At 35.5% G+C, this 8,178-nt stretch overlaps 1 pseudogene; it reads left to right on the forward strand.

The window, feature by feature from the left end:
- Positions 1-5,325: 5,325 nt before the first annotated feature.
- Positions 5,326-6,271, forward strand: LOC104872556 (annotated as a pseudogene).
- Positions 6,272-8,178: the final 1,907 nt, after the last annotated feature.

Genomic DNA, 8,178 nt, shown 5'->3' on the forward strand with positions numbered 1-8,178 from the left:
AAAAATTAAGAGATTATAGGAGATGTGTTTTAAAAATATGGTGAATGTTTAAATAAAAAGGTTCCAATAAGAGACATATTACATATTGCCTTATTTCCTTTCCCCAACCCTTAATAGTACATCCTCAATATGCGTCCATTTGCATATGAATGACTCTAATTTCTCATTTTTTATGGCTGAGTAGTATTCCATTTTATAGAAAAACCACATTTTCATCCAGTCTCCAACTGGAGGGAAAATGGGCTGTTTACATTTTTGTAACTAGGGAAGGGAGGAGGGCGTGAAGGGAGGGCAGGGATATGGGTGAAAACTGAGAAACAAGACTTGTCATGTAAAGGTACAAGATCCCAATGATGCATGTAACTGTGCTGTATACTTAAAATGTACCAATAAACTCAATGAGACAAAAAGAGACAGATTACCATTAATCTGCCTCAAAATATGTTTCCTCACTTCTTGCAAGACAGAGCTCATTTTTGACACTTTCTGAACTGGTTCTCTAAGACTTCCCCCATGAGTGTCTTTAGTTGCACTGCTATATCTGCTGTGCTGTCCTGAACTGATTCAAAATGCCTATCTTTTATGGTTCTTTTGATTTTGGCCAAGAGCCATAAGTCATTTTCCAGAACTCATGGATAAAATGAGAACACCCTGTAAAGATTTTAAGAACCTGCCTTTCTGTTGCATGGCACTTTAGAGCTATGTATATCATATATTTTATAACTTTTAATAAAGTCATTGGTCAAAAAGCACTTCCAGATCTGCTCAAAAGTGTTGTAAAAGATTCAGTTTATTTGAAGTATGGGAAGTATTTAGAGGGGAAAATTTTTGAGGGATACTAATGACGATGTGTCTTTTAAAGGAGAACTGGTGGTAATGTATCTTTTATTGTAAGTTTAGAATTTAAAGATGCATTGTGTTATTGATCACATCTTATATGATAAAAAGAAAGATTAAGTAATTGCATTAATTGAAAATTATTTCAATAAATCATAAAAGAAATTCTCAATGCAAAGTTCTAAAGTAACTACAGTTTAATCACATGAACATAAATCTCTAATTTAATATTTAATTAACCAATCACTGGAAATTAAATATTAAAACCATTATTAAGAGAAGTGCAAGAAAGAGTGACTAAAATTATAATTTCATCCTATATAATCATGAAATTCAATAATAATTACATAGAAAATTATAATAGCTCTACTTATGAGATTTTAGCAGGGCACCAGGGATTGAACATGGGCCCTTCTGCTTGTGAGGCAGGTGGCAGCACCCCTGAGCTAAATCCCTGACCCACTCTTTAGGAGTTCATACCCAACCCTTGAGCTAGAAGCACTGTGTGCATTACCTCATTTACACCCCACGGTAACACCATGACTCTTTCGGTATGGTTGTAGAGAAAGGATATATGTATAAATACAATCAAAATTCTATATTTAAAAAGATGCTTAAGAAATATGTAGGCAATGTTTAGTGTAACTGTACATCTTCCATAATGTGGCAAATTATTTCTACTTATAAACTAAGAAGCAGTCACAAAAGGTAAAAGGCAGATATAAGCAATAAGAGATGAGAAATGAGATAGAAAAATGTCTAAAAGGAAACTGATTGTTAATAATAAAGAGGAAATTTCTAAATTTAAAAAGCAATGATCAAATGGATATGCAATATGGATGACATATACTGGACTACAGAAAATGTATAAATTTTCACTGCATGTATATTCAAAATACTAAACAAAATAAAAAAGGTTGATTTGTCATCTGAAATTATTTTTCCATTTTAAAGTTGCAAAGAGAAAGAAAAAAAAAGAGTTATAAATTGAAAAAACTACCACCACCATCAATAGTAGGAAAAGAATGGTAATATAAAATTCTTAATTATTTTCAATGAGGGAAATAATACATAATTTGGCCATGTAGACGTGCTGTGTGAGAGAAGATAACTGAAACATTTGTCTTGTGAAAGGTTCAGGCAAAATATTATTTGATTTAATCCCTTAGTCAGATCTTTGCATTGAACATGGAAACAAACTCAAATATACTTCAGCTTAATAATTCAAGGAAAAAAATCCTTCTCAGTTCAATGCATATCCCTTCATCCTTTTTTAGGGTATCCTAATTATAAAACTATTTAGACATGTTCCAATTTTGTGGAAAATGCCCCATAATGCTATTTTGCCTTGTCATATTCAGTTGAATTTCTTGTCCCACCATGTAATATTTAAGAATGGTACATGCATGTGTTGCAGACTATAAGATACACTTTTTGTTAATATACTAGCAAGATGCAAATTAATCAAGTAAGTAAATTCAGTGATCTCAAAGGTCTGGGACAGGTAGAGTTGGATTTTCAGGAGAAAAAAGGTAAATTCTGTCAGCTTCACTGTTTGCTGAACCTTTTATGAAGAAATGACTGTATCTTAAACTCACTTTGATAGGTTACTTGAGGCAGAGATCACTATTTAAAGTCTAAATTCAGAGCTGGGATTTAGCTCAGTGGTTCGGTGGCCTGCCTTGCAAGAGCAAGGAACCAAGTTCATTCACCCATACCAAAGAAAAAAAAAAAGACAAACAAACCCAAATAAGTCTAAGTTCCTGCTTGAATCGTTGTTTTTAGAGCCTAAAATTCTGCCCAATACAAAGCAACAGGAAGTTGTGAAGTATGAGTCACCTAGCAAGACTTAGGTCTCCAAAAGGAATTGCAATGTCTTGTCCAACCTAGGATTATATCCTCTGAAGGACAGCATCAGGATAATCTACTTTATCTCCTGATATCTTCTTTTTAGGTACATTTCCTTTTATTATTCCAAGCCCTATGCACCTAATTACCCCATGAGACACTGATCTGAGCAGAATGAAAATTTCATGTTCTGTATTCCTAAGGGACCAGGTTAATAACCAGGTTTATGCAATAGGATCTGTGTTGTTACTGTCCAGAGGACTAACCTCAATAAAACTCCAGAATGATCCTAAGTAATAATGATAGCATAGAAACATTGCTTTGGTCCCTATTTTATTAAAAAAGTTCTTGATACACAGCTTCTTAGGACTATTTATCCAAAAAATATACCACCAAGGAAAAAAATCTCCAAAAGCTATGGGTTAAATATTTCCATTCCAGCTCAGAGAGACTCTAGTTAGCCATACATTTAGTCTGAAGGTCTGCATGACCAAACTTCTCACAAATGGCCACCATGACCACCACCACCACCACCACCATCATGACAAAACCCTCTAGACATGGAGCTTGGGGAAACTTTCATGGTGGGCAGTGTCCATGTGTGATAACACACATTGTCACTGGGAGAAGTGACTCACGAATTCCTTGGAGAACACAACTGGAAGCTCATGTTTTGATTTCCCTTGGGCCCATCAATGCAGCTCTTCATATGTTCTATTTTTTGTAGCTAGAAACTTCAAGATAATAATATACATATGGATATAAATAAAATAAGTTTTACCCCACACTATTCAAAGGAGATCACACCTCATCATCACAAGGTTTATACTGATTTTCTTAAAACAAGATCTATTGGAATGGGTGATACTAGTTTTCTGTGCATTGCATCCCTGGAAGGAAGTGGACCTTGTATGTCTGCCCTCTCACCACTGTCATTATGACTCGTTATTTTCTTTAAGTGAGACCTATGTTTTGAATTAAAACATTTTCATTTTCTTTCATCTTTAGTTATCAAATACTAATTGTGTGTTTTTCTGGGATGCAATGTCATGTGTGGATATATATTTACATTACCTAACGGTTAGATCAGCATGCTAAAATATTTGAGATTTCTTGTCCTGTTCCACTTGGATGAATCTGGACAACAATTTTCTTCTACATTTATTTATTTAAGATTAAATATCTCTCATTAGTTGCTGATAGTGTCAAATGCACTCTCTATTTGAATATGTATAGCTCATTACTCCTTGCAGAAATGTAAATATTATTATGAAGATGCTTTAGCTGTGTTTCATATATTCACTCGGTACCACTTTACATTTCTTTACATGAGCTTTTTTGTAAATAGTCAACAATATTTTGAGCAAAGAATCATCCTAAGAGAGTTATTACAAAAATGAATAGCTTTTTAAAAAATCCTCATATTTCTCCTCATGGGCTCCAGTGACCTTTCCACTTCTCCTCCAAAGCAGGAGCACAAGCCTCTGCATGCAGCTCAGTCATCATTCTCTGATACCATTTTCTCTCACTCTCACCCCTTCTCACTTCTTACTCCTCTCCACACAGGATCCCTTACTATTGTTGAAATACTAAGAGAAAAATCATCTCCAGGGCCATCCACTGTTCCTCATGTGAGCTACACAGAGTCCCAGATGACCCATGACCCCTGATCTGCCTTCCATGGGGTTTCTGTGAAAGTGTCATGTAGTCCACGGTCTTCTGTGGATAATCAGCAAAACAGCACCCCATCAATTCTCTTCTTTTATCCTTCTTTCTTTTCTTCAACTCACTTTCTAAAACTGGATCTTCAATAGTCCCATAACTGAGCATGTGTTAAAGCCACAGTCCCCAGGCTAGAGCTATTGGCAGATGGTAGATTTGTTAAGAGCTGGGGCTTAGAGTGGGATGTCTTTGTATCACTGGAAGCATGGCCTTGTAGGAGATTTGGAATCTCCAGCCCTCTCCTCACTCTTTTCTGCTTCCTGATCATGACTGGGAGTGGATTTGCTTTGCCATGCGCTCCTACCACGATATATGACCTGGCATCAGGCCCAACATTGTGGGGCCAACCTATCACCGAATTTCAAAAACTAAACCAGCATAAATCTTTTCTCTTTACAAGTTGACTATTTGAGGTACATATTATAGAGGTGAAAAGCCTACTAAAACAGCCTTTGCCATCATCTGGGAAAATATATGATTTTTAAAAAAGGTTTGTAATCTTTATCCATTATTTTACTGTAATGATTTTGTTTTTCTCCAGTGTTTACTAGTGTCCATACAGTGACTAGAACAAGGGCTATTTTCAATTTGTATTACTCAATTGCATAAAACAATTTTTATTAATTTTTAAATATATGACTTTTGTAAGCATGAGACAGGGTTTCTTAATGAGACATTATACAGTACAAAGAATCTCCTAAAGGGGACAAGATCATATAGAAATATAGAAATTATTTTTCTCACTATAGTAGATTTGGGATGGGGGCAAAACACAGTAACAGGGCACTTGACTATCACATGAGCTGCCATGATATCAATTCATATTATTTCAAACTGTTAATGTTTATGATAGGTGAGTAACACATTCATTGGTCATGATCTTTATCTCTCCATTTATTTGGAAGTCATATCCAACACATGGAACCAGGAAACATTACACAACTTTCAGAGTTTCTTCTTCTGGAATTTTCAAAGCAAAAAGAACTGCAGCCTCTTCTGTTCAGACTTTTCCTCTCTATGTACTTGACTACAGTGCTTGGAAACCTGTTCATCATCCTGGCCATCATCTCAGACTCCTACCTACACATGACAATGTACTTCTTCCTCTGTCCCTTGTCCTTTGTTGACATCTGTTTCACCTCCACCACTGTGCCCAAAATGCTGGTGAATATGCACACAGAGAGCAAGGTTATTAACTATGCAGCCTGCATCACTCAGATGTACTTTTTATTGCTTTTTTCAGGATTGGACATCTTTCTGCTGACTGTAATGGCCTATGATTGATGTGTGGCCATCTGTTACACCCTGCACTACACAGTAACCATGAATTACTGGCTTTGTGGATTGCTGTTTCTGGCATACTGGATTATGGATGTCCTGAATTCCTTTTTACATACTTTTATGGCATTGCATCTATCCTTTTGTACTGACTTGGAAATCCCACACTTTTTTGTGAACTTTATCAGGTGGTCCACTGTGCCTGTTCTGACACCTTCCTTAGTGACATGGTGAAATATATTATAGCCATGCTGCTGGCTTTTGGTCCCTTTGCTGGCATACTTTACTCTTACTCTAAGATAATTTCCTCTATATGTTCAATTTTATTAGCTCAGAGAGAATATAAAGCATTTTCTACCTGTGCGTCTCACATCTCAGTGGTCCCCTTATTTTACTAGGGGTGTACCTTAGTTCTGCTGTCACCCAAAACTCACACTCAACTGAAATAGCCTCTTTGATGTACACTGTGGTCACACCCATGCTGAACACCTTCATCTACAGTTTGAAGAATAAAGACATCAAGAGTGCTCTGAAAAGACTTCTTGGGAGGAAAATGAGAAGAAGACCAATTGATTCATCTCAGTAGAAATACCTATGGATTCTGGGCCCAAGTTTTGGAGTCAAAATTTTGATTCTTTGATCAGACTATAAAACAAACAGTTGTTCTCTTTACATGCTGAATTTCCATTTCTTTGAAATATTTCTCTGAACAATTTTAGTAACTCATTTTACTATACTCACATAGTGAGATCACGACTAATATGAATATGTTACTATTTTTAAAAAAGGAATAGAAGCACATATCACATTGAGTTATTTTTCTTTTGTTTGCTAAAAAACAGTCATGGGCTTTACTATTCCTATGGGAAAATTATACTTGGCAACTAAAGTCATTTAAAAATTTTATTACATAGATGGACTCCATATGGCCTGAGTCAGGAATTACCTCAAATACGACATGGAAAATTTTAAACTAGGTAAATGTATTGCTATGGGAAATTATTCTGTTTCCACGCCCTGTTTCTACCCATTGTAGTGTAAAGAGTTGTCTATGTGGAACAGAATGTATTAATTGTATTTCAGAATTGGATAATGTATTTTCTTGTTTTAGAGTTACCTTCCTGTGGCTGCTGAGAGACATCTAGTTCTCTGTACAAATATCATCCCTCCCATTAAACTAAATGAAAAGTTTCTTCATCAGTACCACCCTTCATATATATCCTTTTGTTCTCCTTTCCAGTGCTGGGGATCAAATCCAGACCCCCATGTATGCTAGCAAGTACTCTAACTACTGAGCTTTATATACTCCAGCTTTATATACCTCCTCTATTCTCAGGAATTACTTCAGATGCTATAATCCATTTCTGACTCCGAATGGAGCATGATTCCCTGCCCGGCCTTGTGATTTAGAGCCAACAGCTCCTTGTGTACACCTAAATGTCCTTCCATCACCTCTGCTAGAGAATCTCACTGCAATGACTTCATAATACATTTATGAGAAATAATTTTGAATAGCTTAATAATTATGAATGCTGTAATCAAATATCAGAACACATGTCAAGATTAAGTTGCATATTATTTCAATTGCCTTAAATTCTTTTTCCTTTTCATTATTGTATTAGTTATACATCATTGAGCATGAAGTTATCCTAAAATCAAATGGTTCAATATGATACCACTACCATCAAATGCAGGAATATGGTAGAAGGTTCTTCTGTACACTGCTGGTTGCCTCACAAGTCTGAATTCTGCCAAGAGTTTCCACTTTCTGTTTCTCAGGCTCATTCGTGACATTGTGGGCAAATGTAGTATTTCCTTTCTGGAAATTATTTATGCAAAGTTTACTCCATTTGTACATTGATATTAATCTTCTTATTTACAAAAAATAAAGTTATGAATGTTAACTACCTTTATTTAATTCCACTGTTCCTATAACTGAATTTGACCCTGTGTTTTCTTCCCATTTAGAGAAGAGAGCTGCACCCTTCTTAAATGTAACTAGTCTTGTATTCCCAATCTTTTACCTTGTGTCCTATACCACTCATTTAAAATGTTTAAAATTATCTTATTATCTTATTATTTTCAGAATATTGACGTGTGGCAATGTGCAGAGATTTAAAGTATTCAGTTTGCTAAATTAAAATATTCATGCATAAATGAAGAAAACATATGGCATAGTTCTCTTTGTGTGCAACCTGAGAAAGTGTTCAATAAGGTTTAACTGCCTTTTAATATAACAGCTAAAAATTAATGTCCTTGATCTGTCCTGTGTATGGAGAGGGAGATCTCCTCATGTATTTATTTATTTATTTTTTGGTACTGGGGATGGAACTGAGGACCTTGAAGTTGTGAGACAGGTGCAAGCACCACTGAGCTAAATCCCAGGTCTGGGAGATCATTAGTTTAAGTGAAGTAGGTCAGGAACAGAGAAGCCAGCCATAGAAAAAGGCTGTCTGCCTTTCACTCATGTAGAATCTACTCAAATTAATCTCA

Source organism: Fukomys damarensis, unplaced genomic scaffold (genome assembly GCF_012274545.1).
Source record: "Fukomys damarensis isolate Sample0158 unplaced genomic scaffold, DMR_v1.0_HiC HiC_scaffold_37, whole genome shotgun sequence".
Taxonomy (NCBI): domain Eukaryota; kingdom Metazoa; phylum Chordata; class Mammalia; order Rodentia; family Bathyergidae; genus Fukomys; species Fukomys damarensis.